The sequence below is a fragment of the Bidens hawaiensis genome, unplaced genomic scaffold, assembly GCF_021521415.1.
Source record: "Bidens hawaiensis isolate Kalapana, Puna unplaced genomic scaffold, B.hawaiensis_p1.1 tig00031470_1, whole genome shotgun sequence".
NCBI lineage: Eukaryota > Viridiplantae > Streptophyta > Magnoliopsida > Asterales > Asteraceae > Bidens > Bidens hawaiensis.
The window spans coordinates 140,059-159,726 of record NW_027495304.1 but is presented as its reverse complement, the minus strand read 5'-3'; the positions used below and the strand labels follow the sequence as shown (position 1 = coordinate 159,726).

At 34.0% G+C, this 19,668-nt stretch overlaps 1 pseudogene across 1 annotated transcript; it reads right to left on the bottom strand.

Moving 5' to 3' along the window:
* Positions 1-10,858: 10,858 nt before the first annotated feature.
* LOC143582145 (pyrophosphate-energized vacuolar membrane proton pump-like) lies at positions 10,859-17,857 on the bottom strand (annotated as a pseudogene). The gene is made up of 8 exons (XR_013143937.1): positions 17,622-17,857; positions 15,573-16,147; positions 14,384-14,763; positions 13,081-13,167; positions 12,375-12,705; positions 11,443-11,855; positions 11,309-11,368; positions 10,859-11,073 (listed from the first exon to the last, which is right to left on the bottom strand). The product of XR_013143937.1 is annotated as a pyrophosphate-energized vacuolar membrane proton pump-like (transcript).
* Positions 17,858-19,668: the final 1,811 nt, after the last annotated feature.

The window sequence follows — 19,668 nt, the reverse complement described above, 5'->3', positions numbered from 1 at the left end:
AAAATCACACTTACACAAACTCAACATAACAACAATCATTAGCAGCAATTACACCAAAGATGACAACAATCACCATACATTGAAGGTAAAATTCAAAGATAGATAGCAACCATGTATCAATAGCAGTCAAGACCATGCATTAGGCCTCAATCGACACCAACAGCATCTAATGACCAAATAACCAAACTCAAACAAACACATCCCAACAACAGTCCATATATATGTCCCGAACCCCAACCCTCACCCACCAGCACCAAAGCATGACACCATCCTTCAGCAAGCATGTGTGGCAGTCGAATTTTTCCATGAGCCCATTGTAAACAACACTGGGACCCCTCGCCACCAAGTATGATAGAGCCTATGGCGACGGCGGCCATGAGGTTCCAATCGAAGAACAACCAACCACCCCAAAGAGGTAATGAAGGAAAAAGTGAAGTGCAAATGATGAAACTATACCATCGCCACGACCGGACCACCTCTACCGCCGCAACAAATCGAACCAAACAACAGATAATAGACGAAAAACGTCATCGTGACCGCTGAGAGAGAATTAGTTCTTAGGTGTAGGGTTTTCAAAATAAAAGAAGAGGCAAATGTAGTTGCATCGGAAAGATGAGAATAAGATTAGTGTCGTACTCCAAACAAAGAAATATGTACAACAAAGGAAGCCATATATACAACCTTTAAAGCACTGTGTACAACAAAAGAAGCTATGCATACAACCTTTAAAGCATAAAATTAATAAAGAAACTTGCAAATTAATATATTGTATATTTACTCAGGGGAGTGTTTTATTATTGTGACACATCCACAACTTTGTAGCTTCTTCTCTATTTGGAAATATAACAATACAAAAACATGACAACTAGAAGCAAATTATGGATATCTGCAATGAGAACTTGTAAAACTAATAAGAGAATTTGAGAAAATGCAATAGTATGTCATTATGAGTTGTACATTATGTTTTAATGGTTGTAAGAATCTAAAATTTAGGTTAAATGAATTTTTTGTCCTTCCAATATGTATTATGGAATTCAAGGCCGAATGTTTTGGGCCATAAAGCAATAACCAATAGATTATATTTTCAAGACTATGTGCCGCTGTGGACTATTATAACTAGATATGGATTAGAGTAACACGAACTTTCTATATAAACTTATGAAACACTATTTCTATTGCAATCACAGAATCACCGCACCTTTGCGGCTCTTACCCTTCTAGATCTCGCTCCCAAATACAGCATCTCCTACTCGGTGGACAATGTAAGTGCTTTTAATTTGTATTACCTAATCTTATTTACCTCATAATCACTTTTTAACGTTTTAAAAATCATAGCTTGTTTTCAAAAGTATAGATTTGGAATTTTTAGTTTTGGGCATTTTTATGGACATATATCCACAAATTTTGTTGGTGCTAATATAACATATTCAATTATGTTTGAAAACTGAAGCAAATCAATATCGGATGCATTTTCTTGAACATTTTGGGAATTTTGTTTCACTACATGCATCTTAGGACATAGATCGCAAACAACAAAAAGTTAATTTATATTGAATTATCCATTTTAGTTATGTATTTTGTATGTTTAAAGTATTGAGGATTTAACGTATTCTACTTGTTTTGTTTATTATAAATGTTAGGTTTGATACTACCCATCTCACGTTACCCACATACTTGGCTAATCTATTAGTAGAAGACTATAACATGATGATTGTTCATAATATCTCAATAGAAATCAAGGTAAACTCTTAAGCAACTTAAATTACTTCCAAAAATGCAAAAAAAATTTACGATCCATTCGTTACATTAGTTCGTGCTCTCCATTCGTCAACCAAGCAGTTCGTGAACCAGCCAGTTCGTTATAACTTACAAACTCTAGTTCGTTATAACAGTTACACGAATGGCTTCCCATTCGTTAAGATGTCCACAGTTCGTCCTACATAACGAATTGGCCTTAATTGCCTTAACGAATCACCTTGATTCGTTACCAATACCTTAACGAATCACCTTGAAGAATTAACTTAATTCGTTATCTTTAACTTAACGAATCAGCTTCACGAATTGCCTTAATTCGTTACATATACCTTAACGAATTAGCTTAACGAATCACTCTAATTCGTTATAATAACCTTAACGAATTAACTCTTAATTCGTTAAATATGCCTTAACGAATTAACTTAACGAATTATCTTAATTCGTTAACTTTTCCATAACAAATTGCTACAGTAATTCGTTAGACTTTTCTAACGAATCAACTACAGTAATAACGAATCAGGTGGTTGGATCTGAGGTGTTCGTCGGAAAAACGAAATTCGCCGGAAAAATCAGTTATCTCGTCGGAAAACTCAGATCTGGCCGGAATCTGGATTTTTTGAACTTCATCCATGGTGAAATCATCAAAACACCATAAATAACCATGAAAATCTACCCGAACTCTCGGATTTTCACCACGATTCCGAATATATCAACCATTAAACTTAACAACCATTAATTCAACATCAATTAACTTAACCCATATCATGCTCTTCCATGGTGAAACCTTCAATTCACCATAATTAACCACCAAAATCCACATAAACATGAGGATTTCAATTCTAAACACAAATCCATTATCCAAATAACTTAACACTCACTAAATCATCATAAACCGAATCAAACCATAACCATTCTTTTCCGTGGCATATCCTTCAATACACCATAACTTAACATCAAATTATACAGGAAGCTTCATCTTCCATCAATAAACAAGAATTCACAAACAAATCCACCAATAACACACTAAATTACTCCAGATCTGACCAAAACCCGAAGAACACGAAAAATACGAAAAACTCAAATTCATACCTTAATCGAAGTATCGAGAGCAGCTCCTGCTTTGATACCAATTGTAGAATCCCGTTACGGATCTAGCCGCTAATACGATACAACGATTATATACAAGATCTAAACGTTAAATTATTACTTTATTGATAAATATGTGATGAATACATTATGGTGGATGAAAATAACTTATGGAGAGCATAATTTAGATCTAGATCTCTCTCTAAATATATGTATCTACAAATGAGCATGGATATGCCTATTTATAGGTCAAAGCACCAGTTCGTTAACTTATGTCTAATTCGTTATATCTTCATAAACGAATTAGACTCCATTCGTTATGATTCCATAACGAATGATGATAACTTAACGAACCAGCCTGCATTCGTTATATTACATAACCAATGGGATTATAAACTTAACGAACTAGTTCTCATTCGTTATGCTACCATAACGAATGAGCTTAAACCTTAACGAACTAGCCTAGCATATAACGAATGGACCTCATTCGCTATACAAACCATAGCGAATGGGCCATTTACAATAAATAAACAATCTAGACTATCTATAACTTATTCGAATGCTACGGACAACCATTTCGTGCACTAACAGAAATTCCAAAATAAATCAACAAAAAAATGTTGTTTTCTAATGGCATGTTTAAATAAAATTAAAACTAAAACTAAAATCTGGCTTTTATGGGAAAAAGGTATAAAATCAAAAGGTGAATTCCTAACAAAACTTGTGGGAGTTTTTTTTTATCAAAATAGATTGGGTGGAAAAAGTGTTTATTAAAATGGGTGATTTGAAAACTATTTACCAAAATAGGTTTTTTTTTCTCTTTCTTCTTGTAAAATTGTTTTTTCTCACTTCTAATATTAATGGATAAGAATAATTTCTATTATATTTTTTGATTTAAGAACGATATAAAAAATATATATTAAAACGTAATAAAATCCCATTTTTGTGTAAAAGTAAGTTAAGGTACGAGTTTTATATTATCAAACTTTGGTTTATATTATTATTATTATTATTATTATTTGTCACTGTTATATTTTTTACTCCATGTACTTTTTTTAACATATATTAGGGATGCTTAAAATTTGATTTGAAGATAATGTCAAAACAAAACACAAGAAGTTAAAAGAACGAAATGAAGAAAAAACACTAAAAATTAGAACCACGATCTTTAAAGTTTTCTCTGCTTTTTATTTTAATCTTAGTTGCATCCTATTATTTTAATACCGCAAAGATGACTTGCGTTTGTTAATTAAAAAAAACATTGAAGATAAAAAACCAAAATATAATAATATAAAACCTTTTCTCTAATCGGTTTTGTTAATTAAATAAAAATAAAAATCTAATATACAGTTTTCAAAAGAATATTTGAATAGTATTGAAAAAAAACGAGATGCAAAGCATAAGTGTGAAATTTTATTACTTTAAATATATATATTTTTTGTATATCTTATTATAAATCAAAAAATTTATAATAAAAATTGTATTTATCCATTAAGATGGTGTGTAAGAGAGAGAAAATAACCTATTTTGATAAATAGTTTTATTTATCAATTAAACATTTCTTAATAAAAGTAAACCTTTTTATCCTAACTGAATTATAATTAAAATATTGGTAATTTGTTTAACACTTTAATCCAACAAAAGTTAATGCACATGATATGCATTTTGACTTTGACTTATTTTTCGGATTCTTACTTGTTGATGGCTGTATAAAGTTGGTTTCGCTTTCAACCAAAAGCTCTTATGATATCATGCTTTATAAGGTTGGATCGTTCGACGAACTGCCTTGTATTTGCAAACTACAACATATAAGGTGGTATTGATTCTGGTTCAGCAAATGTACCACTCCATATGTGGGGAGCACTAGGACTATTATTGTCACATTTTGCACCATCTTTTATCAATTAAACATTTCTTAATAAAAGTAAACGTTTTTATCCTAACTAAATTATAATTAAAATATTGGTAATTTGTTTAACACTTTAATCCAACAAAAGTTAATGCACATGATATGCATACCACCTTATATGTTGTAGTTTTCAAAGACAAGGCAGTTCGTCGAACGATCCGACCTTATAAAGCATGATATCCTTTTAAATATTTTTTTTCCTTCTTCAAGCAGTAAATTTATAAGTAGTACAAAATACCTTGTCTTTTTAAATCTTTTTAGTTATTTTCTTGTTTATTCAGTTTATGTTTGCATAAAATTATAATGTCTTTGAATGTACAAAATACCATTTGCGAAAATTAAATATATGCGGAAACAAACATCCAATAAAAAAGGTTGGTCATGTTTGCACACTTCTAGGCATTTATAAAGTAGGTATGCGAATATTGATTATTATCGTGATCTTCTCATATCTTAACTTTGTTTTAAGTTATGGTAAATGCAATCCGATGTCAAATATTTGAATTTAAAATTCTGTTTAAAAAAAATAAACAAATTTTAGAGAAAAATGTGTTTTTGGTTAACGGGAATGAACTTTATACTTAAGTTTGGTATTTTTGTAATTTAAAACTGTAATGTGTTTTTTTTTTCTTTTCTTAAGCATACTTGAAAGACTTCATCTTTCGGTTTGCTAAAAAGCAAATGAAGACCTTGGAGCTCATGAAATTTAAGATAACGAAGTTTGCAGAAGAATGTTTAGAGTGTTGTCCAATGAGAGATCAGAATGTACTGATGTGGAAGTATTTACTACTCAAAGGTCAAGTCTTTCAAGCATGCTATGGAAAAGAAAAAACACATTACAATTTTAAATTACAAAAGGCTCAAAGATGACCTGAAAGCTTGTGTTGATGGGAACAGGTGTCCGAAATTGAAGCTTTGAAAGAAATTAAGAAATTTACTGAGCGAAAACATGAAACCCGCCTCACATTTGATAGCCTAGATTCTGCACCATCATCTGTTGGGTGAAATAAAAGTTTTATGATAATCATTTTCTTTGTTGTTTCCTTCATGTTTAAGTACGATAATTCCATTTGTTTGATAGCCTAGATTCTGCAAAATGATCTGTTGGGTGAAATAAAAGTTTTATGCTAATCATTTTCTTTGTGTTTCCTTCATATTTGAGTACGATAATTTTATCTATTTGACTTTTATTAAAAAAACAGCGAAAACCTAGATGTAATTACAAGCCAATATGAACGTTTGATTAGGTATTACAATGTTTATCATTTTTATAATTATTGTCAATCACTACACATCTATAATTCTTCCTACATCTTTTCAAAGTTTCACATACATATTCAATTTCTTGCTACGCCTCTTCAAAATTTTCCAATACATCTAATTTTCTCATGCGCATCTTAAGTTTTGAAACACCAAGAACATAAGGAGTTTTAAAAGTTGGGTTTAAACATGCATTAGAGTTCTTAAACTTTGAATTATACTTAAAAGCAGTGGAATATTACATAACTCTCTAAAACTTGTTTGAAATTTAGGGGGTGTTTGGGATTCCTTATTATGCCTCCTTATAACTTTTCATTAAGTTAATAAGTAACAAAAGTGTAACTTATGAAACTTTTCCTCTCACAATATAAGCAATCCCAGACACCTTATTACTTTTCAAAAACTTTATAAGTTATAAGTTAGTGAAATAAGCAATCCCACACACCCGCTTAACGTAACATAATAACTATTGGATGTCAGTCTTCAAGCTTGGATAACTCGTTCGTGCACCAGTCATTTCTTATTCGATCCTCTCTCGTACATGCTCTTACAAAAGATAGCCTTACCTTGAGTGAGGTCTAGCTTTGTAATACATAACACTCATTATAAAGATATAATAATAATGTACAACATAACATAACCTTTCCTTTACCATGTCTAAATCAAAATCTAATTGTCAATCTAATCATACATGCTAGACGTGCACAAATCGGGTATTTTTAAAACCCGGAACCGGATAGAAACCGAGTTTTTTCAGATCGGGTACAAACTGGAACCGATTCCAGTCAAGAACTGGGTAGGAACCGGCCCGACCCGGTAGGGAATATGAGAACCTGTGGAACCGGGTCCGGTTTGTACCCAACAACCAGGTAGACTGGGTTTTTTGAAATTTAAATAAATATAGCCATTAGGAACCGGTTCCAACGACTATATAGCCATTTTTGGACCGTTAAAACCGGTTATTAACCATATATAACTTACACACATACTATAAATAGCTAGGTGGGGTGTATAAATTGATAAACCACTTTTAAAACTCTAAAACACACTTTAAATCACAATTAAGCTTAAAGCGACATATAATGGCAAGGAACGAGAATGTTGGTATGGTCATCGACAAACCACGATGCCCCGAGGTTTGGGTTCATTATGATTTGTGTGTCATGACCGACTCACAAGAGATGGCGCGGTGCAATTATTGTGCCAAGTTTTTGAAAACGGGGTCGAACTCCATGCTCCGAAAGCATACCAATAAGTATTGCCGTGAGAAAAAAAGTTTGGATGCTAAGAAAGCGGAAGTGGGAGAGTCATCCGGCTCTACAACTCATGCACCTACCGCCGCTAGTAACAACGCTTAATCGTTGAAGAGCACGGGATTAAAACGACAAACCTTGTTTGCTATTTTAAGTTGTTATGTTTAATATTGTTATGTTTAATAATATTTGTAATATGTTGTTTTTTTATAATAAAATGTTTGTCGTATTGTAATAAAGTTAAAGAGTAATAAAAAAAATAAAGCATGACTAATAAGAAATAAAACATGACTAATAATAAACAAAGCAAAACTAGTTAATAAACAAAGTATAACTAAAAATTACTTGAAAGTTGATCGATTGATTCGTGTTATAAATTAAATTACTAAAATAAATAAAAATTGCAAGTCTTCAAACTCTTCTTCTTAGTCTCCGTCTTCTTCACTACCCGATAGCCTGGAAGAAAGTCTTTCTTCCACCTCCTCATCATGAATTGGACGCTCTAGTGGTATTTTGTCTTCAAAGTTTGCCTTTTGTTGTATACGATCCACCGCATCCAAATGATCCTTTAGGCAAATGCACACCTCTAGAGACTCGGGAGTTACTTTTGTTCTTCGCATCGATAGTACCCTCCCACTAAGAGCAAAAACCGATTTAGAAGCTACCGTTAAAGCTTGGATGCTAAGCAAGTCACAAGCCATGGCGGATAGAATAGGAAATTCGTTTTGCTTTCCTTTTCTTTCCACCAAGCCAAAATATCAATGTTGTGAATTTCATCGACCGTTGCACCCTTAACATAGTTTGCTCTTTGTCGACCAAGTTCACTTGTTGGTGTGTTTCCCCTTTGTCGCATAGCCGCTGACTCACGAACAACATCCATCAAATTTAAAAGCTTTTCCTTGCATGGATTACTTTTTGTTGTTTGCCTCCAAAAGACGACCTTGAGCTTGAACCATAAATTTGAAAATAATGATTGTAAAGTTCTTGAAGGGATTTGTTGAAATTATCCTTCGCTTCCATCGACAACCTCGGGTCTATCTCATGCATACCCATGTTGTCAAATATTTCCTCGATCAATGTCTCAACCCCGTTAACATTCCAATAGGGGTTTAATGCGACGACACAAGTAAACATCAGCGGTATGTTTTCATAATATTTTTGGAACTTGTCCTTCATTGCCTTAACAATATCACGGAAAAGTTCATTCTTCTCTTCAAACTCTTTAAAATTCAAGGAGATGCACAATTCTTGCAACACCCAACAAATAGTAGGATAATAAACCCCCGATAACTTAGTTGTTACGGTTTTGAAAACATCAAGATACTCCAACAAATAACCGACATTGACCCAAACACAGACCGGAAGCAAATCGGCTTCATATCGATCAAAAAAAGTGTTATGAAAACTTTGTAATGTTTCTCGTTGGGCAAAAGCACACTTGAGCATATGACAAGTTAAGTTCCAACGGGTTGGAACGTCCCAATTCAGCCCCAAATATTTTCTTGCAACCGACTTTCAATAGTTTTTATATTCAAGATGCCTTCTTTTACCACTTTTGAAAACATCTTGTAACATATATCTAAAGCAACTCAAACCGACTTCGATGTTTTCATTGCCAAGACGTCGTTGAATAACCAAATTGATAATATGTGTAACACATCGAACATGAAAAAAATTCCCGTAAAAAGGTGGTGAATATTTTATGATAAAATTTTCTACCACCTTTGTATTGTTTGTTGCGTTATCAAACTACATAGAAAATACCTTTTCTTTTCAAGTTATAAGTCGTTATTACCTCATCTACAGTTTCAAACAATTTATCGGCGGTATGTGGGTACGGGAAGTTTTCAAAATCGATGGTGTGTTTCATCAATTGCCAAGACACCCGATCTACCCAATGAGTGGTGACACAAACGTAGGATTCCGGTAACCCGTGTGGTGCCGACCAAACATCACTAGTTAAACTCACACTCATTTGCAAAGTTTGAAAAAACTCGATTAAATCTTTTTTGCACACTCCCATAGTTTGAGACAATGACGTCTAAGGGTAGTACGACTTACATGTGTATATCGCGGTTGTAGAGTTTCCCGAATCATGGCCGTCAACTCGGGGTTGTCAAAGTGGTTAAACGGAAAACCTTGTTGAATAACAAACTTCGCCATTCTATCATGAACCCGGTTCATGTTGTAACGAAAGAGTGTATCATCTCGACCCAATTCGACTTGGTCCGTTGCGGGAACTTCTTTCAAGGCCTTGCAAAATTTTTTGTCAATGTGCTTTTTTAAAGTAGAGTTAGAATCATGCTTTAAGAAAGTGCCACAAAATTTGCAACGAGCCTTAACGTCACCATTGATCAACTCAGCCAAATCCCAATTCTTCCATACATCATCGTTGCGGGTATGCGTGAGAACCTTCACAACTTTGGGGTCTTCTTCAACACGAACCAGGTCAATAAAAACGGATGTAGAAGCCTTCTTGTTAGCCTTGTTGGTGCTTACCATGGTAACAACTAACAAGGGGTGGAAGTGAAAAAAATAGAGAAGTAGGTTGGTCGGTGTTGTAAAACGAGTGTAAACCGAGAAGTATTTTTAGTGTTTTTGAGTTCGGTGGTAAAACAATGGATAACTAATCAATTTATATAGTTCATGGACATCAAAAACTGGTTCCAACGGCTATATTACCGTTGGAACCGGTTCCAATGGCTCTTTTTTGAGTTGCAACATCATTTAATGTCCAATACCCGGCGGAACCGGTTTTTCCGGGTAGGAACCGGGTACAACCCGATTTCAGAAATAATATGAGGAACCGGGTAGGACTTTCGGGTATATAAATACCCAAACCGGATATTGGGTCCACCGGGTATGACCTGGAACCGGTTCGGGTACGGAACCTGTTATTTTTTGCACATCATTACATGCCTCTTGACCGTGAGATGACTGAGGTGTTGCTATGCTCATACAAGAGCTTGAACTGTGCCCATACGAGGGAGCCTAGACTAACTCATAGACTGGTTGGTATTACACAAACATTTCCTTTACGATTACACATGACACGTATACATATGCAAACCAACCCCAAAACGTTCAAAGAGAAGGGGTCTAAAACTCACATGTCACGTCCTTGACTGGTTAAACTTCTCACGTCTTGAACCATTAAACTACTATACACGATTCATGTGACAAAACTATCAATGCCACGAACTAAACAAAACACTCGCAACATGACAAGTTCACACTCGCAAACATGACTGGTTAGCGCTCACATGCATGGCTGGTTCATACTCGCACACCTAGCTATGTGAGCCTTCGAGCCACTCTACTTTGCGAGACTAGCTTACTGTTTTAGGCGAAAAAGACCCTAAGTCAGATTTTTTAGTTTACAAGATTGTTGCCTACATGAGCCACTCTGCATTAGATTTAACTACTTATTATCATCAGCATTATATCATTCATCACTCATCAACCTGTGTTAGGAAAATTTTCTAATTTCTCATAAATATTTCACCACTACAGATTTTGACAAGCATAAAGCACCAACATTTGTTCAAAGATCTTGAAAATCAGTAAAGTTTTCATTCACACTTCCTTATGTTCATAAAAAGTCTAGAAAATCTTGAAGAGAAGGCCTCCATGGGTGGCAAAAAACGGAGCAAACACGAGCGACTCAACAGCCATGAGCTTGATGAGGATGTTCAAAGACGGGCCAGATGTGTCCTTTAGCGGGTCCCCAACGGTGTCACCAATCACGGCTGCCCTGTGTGGGTCCGATCCTTTTGGACCGAGCGTCCTTGCATGCTCAGAAGCACCAGCCTAAAGTTGTAATTATTAGAATAATGGTCAGGTTAACAAATGATTCATGTCCAAAGTAGGGTTGTGTAACGAGCCAAGCCAGCTCGGCTCGAAAACTCTCTAATGAGCTGAAACTTGAGGCTTGAGCTCGAGCCGGCTCTTTTAATTTTGAAAATTTGAAAATAAAAAGACCTATTTTCGAGCGAGTTTAAAGCCGCAAGCTACTTGAGTAAAAGAAAAGGCTTCTTAATTATACCTCGATATATTTCTTCGCATTGTCCCACGCACCACCAGTGTTCGAAGCAGAAATAGCAATCTGCATTATACATAGCATATTAGCTCATTCATTTAAAGGTTAAAATATTTAAAATTTAAACATTTTAAAACTACCTGTACACCCGACACTAGAGACCCCGCAAAGAACACCCGAAAGCGTCTCGACACCAAAGAAAATCCCAACAATAAGTGGAGTAAGCATAACAAGCGCGCCAGGCGGGGATCATCTCTTTAATGGATGCATCCGTTGAGATCTTGACACATGTCGCATAATCAGGCTTAGCGGTCCCCTCCATGAGGCCCGGGATGCTGTTGAATTGTCTTCTGACTTCTTCAACCATTTTAAGAGCGGCTTTCCCGACACTCTTCATTGTCATTGCTGAGAACCAGTACGGAAGCATGGCCCCCACGATAAGCCCGATGAAGACTTTTGGGGTTAGTACGTCTACAGTTGTGATTTCGGCCCGGCTCACGAATGCACCGAATAGAGCTAGGGAGACCAAGGCTGCGGACCCGATAGCAAAACCCTGAAAATAAGAGCGGAAAGAATCGGTTTAGAGATGGGAATTTTGACCCGTTTGGTTAAGAACGGGTTGATTTATGTTGTTTTTGTTACTAACGGGTCAAATGGTCCGAAAACCGCCCACACATAAATTCTCATAAATCATTATATCATTACTTGAAATGATAATAATTTGGACAGAAAGTGGTTCTAGAGCTGGAAATTTTAACTCGTTTACTTATAATTGGGTTAGTTATTTTTTATTTCTAACGGGTCAAACAGGTAAAATAAAACATTAACATGAAAGGAAACGAGTCAAATAAGTCAGCCAGCCCGAAAATCTCCCAAGCATAAATCATTTCACTAAAATAGATCTTATAGATTATTACTGAAATAATATAAGTTTGTAATCATAAATAAACTAATTATATATTTGAAAAACAAAAACTTAGACAAAAAGTGTGTCTAGAGTTGGTAACTTTAATTCTGTATTTGTTGCCGGTTCGAATATTACTAACATCATGATCATATTTGACGAATGTACCTTTCCGATAGCAGCAGTTGTGTTTCCAGCAGCATCAAGAGCATCAGTCCTCTCACGAATCCGGTGGCTCATCCCCGCCATCTCAGCAATGCCGCCGGCATTGTCACTAATGGGCCCGTACGCATCAATGGCCAAACCTGTAGCTATGGTGCTCAGCATTCCGAGAGCCGCCACAGCAATGCCATACATGGCAGCAAAGCTAAAACTCACAAAAATACTTATTGCTATTGCAAATATAGGAATGATAACAGATTTATATCCCAATGCAAGCCCGAATATGACATTTGTAGCAACCCCGGTTCGGCATGAATCAGCAACATCTTGCACAGGGCTAAAAGATATAACAAACAATTTTAAAAAGTTAAAAGGACAAATTAAAAGTATATTAGAGTTAAATAAACAAATGGTCGTTGCAGTTTGGGTACTAACTTTGAAAGTTTCATGTTCATGGTTTATGATTTTAATTTTGTAACAAGTTTAGGTATTAACACCAACTTCTGTTAACATTTTTTACTTTTTTGTATTTTAATGTTCAAGGGTATTTTTGTCATTTTATCAGACCTAACAAGAAAGTTAACAAAAGTTAGCGTTAATACTTAAAACTTGTTACAAAAATTAAACTACTGACCCCAAACATGCAACTTAAAGTTAGTACCCAAACCGCACGGACCATTTGTGTAGTTAACTCGTATAAATAATATCATACCTGTAAGCGTTGCTAGTGTAGTACTCGGTTACAAATCCTATTATAAGGCCAGCCCATAAACCAACAGCAACACATAAGAACAATTGCCTGCAAAGTCAACTTAGTGAGTTTACAACTGTGAATAAAAGTCTGCCATGCCTGTTGGCAGGTTGAACCGTGGTACCCAGACACGAACCATACTTTATTCGTGTAAAAAAACTGAAAACCAGACCATATCCGTAACCCGAAAAAACTGAACCGAATTGTGAATTTGGTTTTCAGTTTGGTTATCGGTTCCACAAATCTTGTATATTCGGGTAACATACTTTTCCACAAACTGAACCATACTTTTATCCCCTTTGCCTATGACACATTTGGTGTCTTAGCTCCGGATGCCGTGGACCTTTTGAACAGAGTTCAGAAAGTCGTGCATAGTAATGTATCGGCCCATAAGAACCGAAACTTTGTTTTTAGTAGTATTGGGTTTGCTAGCCATAAGGGGGTTGCAGCGCAGCTTGTTTCCCGCTTACCTGTCACTTCATTGTAAATCGTTCGGATGTTTTCATCGATTAATGAATAGTTCTGGTAACCGAACCGAATTCAATCAAATAAATCAAATAATAACCGGATCGTTTCGGTTTTCGATTAGGGCCAAACAAAATTTAAAACCGAATAAACCGATATCCGAAACGATGAACACCCCTACTAGCCCGGACATAAATTATATTCGGGTCAGCCTGCACACGACTCGTTTAACCCGAATCTAAACTTTTCAACCAAACCCAAGATAAATGACTCCGATATTTTTCATATAAATTAAATGATAATTTCATTTATATCAAAGATATTATCTTACTAAATTTAAAGAGAGGGTTTCTTTGAATAAATGAATTGATTTATTACCAAAGTTTTTATTTTTAATTTAACCCAAACAAGTTTGCAAAGACTTTGAAGAGTCCAGAAATTATATAATAAAAATAAAATATGTCCGTAATAAATCAAATTTTCATTAATAAACCAAAAAATTATTGAAGCCATTTATAAAATTACAAAGTTTCAAAAATCAAATTTTGAAACCTAAATAGGCTAACGGTCAACCCAAACATGACCCATTTATTAAACAAGTCAACCCAAACACACCCGTTTATTTGGGCCAACCCAAACACAACCCGTTTACTAAACAGGCTAACCCGAACGCAACACGTTATTTAAACGAGCCAACCCAAACACGACCCGTTTATTAAATAGGTCAACCCAAACACGGTACATTTATTAAACGGGTCAACCCAAACACGCCTCGTTTTTAAACGAATTACAAGCCTACCAGTTCTTAACTTCTTTCTGAACTCCAAAATTGAAAATTGTGAAAGAATAAGGAACAGCAATCCAACTCACGAGTGCGATACCAACCGTCATCAAAGTAGTCGAAATAATAAGTTGGTTTTTCAACGCGGGCTCAATTTCCTTAACGGTTTTGACTTCAGAAATATCAGTGGCATACAATGTAGTTAACAAACAAACAAGTATGCCAACTGAACTTATCAGCAGAGGATACATCATTGAAGTGAAGTCATGGTTGTTTCCGAATGAAGAAATGGAAGCCACAACGAGTGCAGCACATGATGACTCGGCATATGACCCGAACAGATCGGACCCCATACCCGCAATATCCCCAACATTGTCACCAACATTATCAGCAATGACCTGCAGCACATTGACCAGGTCAACATCAGATATCACCTATGTAAAAACTTTTGACCCGTTTACTTGTGAACGGGTCGATTTACGTTGTTTTTACTATCTCTAATGGGTCGATGGAAAAACGACGAAAAAGGATACGGGTCAAATGGGTCAGACAAACTTGTAGGTTGCGCAAATTGTATTCTTAACGTATAAAACAATTCATTAAAAAGAAGATTATTGTTGAAATAACGTAACTTCTCTAACTAAATTTGACAAAATAAACGAGCAGAGCCAAGCCAGAGTTCGGCTCGTTTAACTTACTAGAGTTCGAGCTTAGCGCGTTTCAAGCTCTATTTCTAAAGCTCATCTCGTTTAACTTACTAGTGCTCGAGCTCGAGATCAACTCGTTTCGAGCTCTATTTCTAAAGCCCATGCTTGGCTCATCAGTAGTTTCTCAAGATCGAACTCGGCTCGTTAGCTTTTTGGCTCATTTATTATTTATATGTGTATATACATTTACAATTACTTTTTACATGTATTTTGATTATAACTTTTATACATAACATAATATAAATTATTTATCATAATTTTATAAATAACAATTAGTATATAAACATATATTTAAAACATTAAATATTAAATAAAAAAGTATAAATAATAGCTTTGCTTAGGCTCGCAAGCCAGCTCAAGCTCGATAATTGAAGCTCAGCCTTGTTAATTTAAAAAAGCTTATTTTATGCTCGAGCTCGTTTGAGCACAACCCGATTCAACTTTTTAACAAGCCGATCTCAAATTTTACGAAAAACATATGTGAAAAATGAAATATTTACCGCGGGATTTCGTGGATCATCTTCCGGGATGTTCCTCTCAACCTTGCCAACAAGATCAGCACCAACATCAGCAGCTTTAGTATAAATCCCACCACCAACTCTCCCAAACAAAGCCATCGAAGAACCACCGAGCCCATAACCAGTAATAGCTTCAAACAGACCTTCCCAATCATCCCCATAATAAACCTTAAAAATATTAATAGTCACAAACAACACCAGAAGCCCATTTGCAGCCAACAAGAAGCCCATAACCGCACCAGACCGAAATGCAACAATAAACGCTTTTCCAACGCCTTTTCGTGCCTCGAGTGTGGTTCTGGCATTTGCATATGTGGCAATCTTCATTCCAAGGAAGCCAGAAACTACAGACGTCACGGCACCGAGGATGAATGAAACAGTGCTGAATATGGCTGTGAAAAGAGCCGGTTTGCATTGTTTAGACGGGTTGTATGTGCATTGTTGGTAACTCGTGCTGAATCCGTTAACGGAGCCCAAAAACACGAAGATTAGGACCGCGAATGCGATCATGAAAATGCCAACATATTGGTATTCTGTAAACAGGAAAGAAGTTGCTCCTGCAATATAAAATATATATAAAATAAAAATTAGTTCCTGTCAATTTAATCAAGAATATGTTCTAATATTGCAGAGTTCCCATTAACATCAAACTTTATGATAAAAACTTTACAAAAAAAGAAAATTGTTCTAATATTGAAAAGAATAATAATAATTATTAAAGAAGAAAACATTGTCAAACCAGCATAATGAATATAGAAATTAGTTGCCATAACAATATAGTATCATTAATTATTACAGTGACAAGAATATTTTAGCAACAGATAAAAGAGCAAATAAACAAACAAAAAAAAACTTTAGAACCTACTAGTATAATTCATCTTATTACAAGTTTAAAAAATAAATAAAAATTATATGTTCATATATAATTAATTCAAGTATACAAATTCAATCTAAATTAATTACTTCCACTAATACTAATATAAAAATAAGTAATAATTACAGAATTAAGGAAGAAAACAAAAACTTCATGTCAAACTAACATAATTAATATACAATGAACTAATAACCATCAAACTTAATGATTACGAAAAATAAAAAATCATATGTTCAAATATTACAAAATTCAAGTATACAAATACAATCTAAATTAATAAGCACCAACATAAAAAAAATTACAGAAGTAAGGAAGAAAACATAAACTTCATGTCAAACCAACTTGATGGATATGCATATTAATAAGGGGGCAAACAAGTCGAGCAGCTCACAAGCTACTTGAGATCGGATCGATAAAAAGCTAGAAACAACCAGAGCTTGTTTGAGCTCGAGCCAAGCCCGATTCTTAAATAAAACTCGTTTAGTTATCGAGCCTGAGCTCAAACCCTGGGTACTTTTAAGTTTTATCACTTTTAGACCTCGAGGTATTAATTTCACCTTCCACAATGGAGCTCAAAACCGAGCTTGGGATCGTATAAGCTACTACACGAGCTCGAGCCAAGTCTAGGCTCATTTAAGGTTCTTTTCAAAAAAATAAAAAAACAATTAAAAGGTTATAAATTAACTAGTAAATAATAAATGAAAATAAACCAAATTTGAGAAAACAACTCACGAGCTGAACTCGAGCTTTAGAAAAATAGCTAAAAACGAGATTTTGCCCGTTTAAGGTACTACATGAGCTTAAGCCAAGCTTAGACTCGTTTATTTTTTTTCTCAAGATACATAAAAATATGTAAAAACGTATATAAATAGATTAGTAAATAACACATGAACCAAACCGAACTTGAGAAAACAACTCACAAGCCGAGCTCCACCCTAGTCTGGGTCGGTGGCTCGTTTACACCCCTACAAATTAATGATATAAAAAGTATAATATCATTAGTTAATTAATTAATTAGTTATTAATCTCAACAGCCATCCACATCATTCAATTCATGGATACAGTTCTAGATTTCTCTAGTAATAAACTATCATATGAATAATCATAATTTTAGTTATGTAATATTATAATCATCGAAATAATATTCAAAACTATACCTTCCGAAATGGCGTTCTGAATCTCAGCGCATTTCTGAACAACGTTATGATCATTAACACCTTCTTCTTGGATCAAAGATTCTTTGAACATGTTTTTAGCGTCGGGTTTATCGACCGAGAGCTTAACTTTGGAGACGAGAATCCATTGGATGAGGGAGAAGAATATTCCAACCACTGCACACACCGGGATCACAATCTCGGTTGCCACGTCAGGGAGGATTGTGGACGTCCCCATGCACACGGCAAAGGTGATAATAATAATAATAATAATAATAATAATAATAATAATAATAATAATAATAATAATGATGATGAAGAGTGAGTGAGGGGTTTTGAGGGGGGGGGGGGGTTGTGTGGAGATGGAATGGTTTTTTAAGGTTGGTGTGATATATATAGAGATGAGAGAGAGAGAGAGAGAGAGAGAGAGAGAGAGAGGGTTTTGATGTTTTTATGGGTGCCGCTAAATAATGTATCATTTTTCATTCATTTTTATTAACTATTATACCCGCAAAGTTTTACAATAATATGATTAAAATATTTTTATTGTTTTTTTTGTTATCTTTTATTATTATATTATTTTTATAAATACATTTTTCTCTATTTTTGTTTAACAAACTTTTTTCTATTTATCTTTTTATCTACATTTAAAAACATTTATAAAAAAACAAAAACTATTTTTTACCTTACTTAGAAAAATGTTTTTTTTTCTTATTTAAAAAACGTTGTTTTTCTTGTTTTAAAAAACGTTTTGTTTCTATACTTGATTAAATCTTTTTGGAGAGTGATTTTTCTTATTTAAAATTAATAGATAGTTTACATTCTTTTATATAAAAATCTTATTAACTTTTCTATAAATAACGGGTTAAATAACATACAATTTGATAAACAAATTTGGCTCTTTTCTCATGTAACATTAATTTCATAGGAAAAAGGAAAGACATGTGATAGCTCATAATAAAGATCTGACAAAAAAATTTTGTTTTGAATGCACTTTATAAAAAAGTTAAAAAATAATAAAATAGCTAGAGAAAGTATACAAAACTTTTTAATACATATAAAAAAATAAACAAACTTTTAATAAGATCTTAAAGAAATAAAATAATAAAATCAATAATCAAAATATATAAAAAGACTATAAAACAAAAATAAAACCTAATAGTTTTTTATTTGATATTTTGATATAATTATAAGATAGAATAAGAGGGACAAACATGTCAATTTTAAATGTTAAGAGGAAATAAAAGTTCAAGGAGGTGTATGGTTAGTAAGGGAAAGTGTACGTTTAGCCTAACTCTTTTTTATTAAATTTATATTTTTAACGTTGATTTCTTTCTGTGTTAAGCGAGTGCATTCTGGTTAGATTATGTTTTTTAACCAGACATACGCTATCTTGGTGTCGATAAAGTCAAAATCAATATTTCGCTTATTATTTCGGTTTGAGCCCAAACTTTAGCCAAACCAGATTGTTATCTAAATAATATTTCATGATATTAAAGTTGACTTTCGAAAGTCATCACTGATGGTTATGGGCATTTTTCTGTACGAACCGAACCATGATTCATCTATCTGTCTAATCGAACCGAACAAACACTGGAAAAAACTTGAAATAAAAATAACTGAAATGAAATAAAAAACTGAAACAGAATTACCGAAACCAAAAACTGGAAAAATTAAAACCGAACTATAACAAAAAATCATTAAATTGAAAAAACAAGACGAACCCAAAAACCGAAATCAAACCGAACGGTTTTTAAAAGTTAAATAATATTTCGTTTGAGCCCAAACTGAGCCAAGCCAAACCGGCTTCTTATGTAAATAATATTGACTTTAGAAAGTCAAACTGATTGTTATGGGGATTGGTACTAAATGATTATTTTGTAGGTTTGACTTTTAAAGTCAGACTTTGTAACACAATATTACATGTTACAAAGTTCATGCAACATTACATAACTCTTCTGAATGTTATTTAACCAAATAAATAACATTAAAATTAAACTCTCTAAAATAAATTATCCATATAATTTATTATTCTTTCAAGTGCAATTGT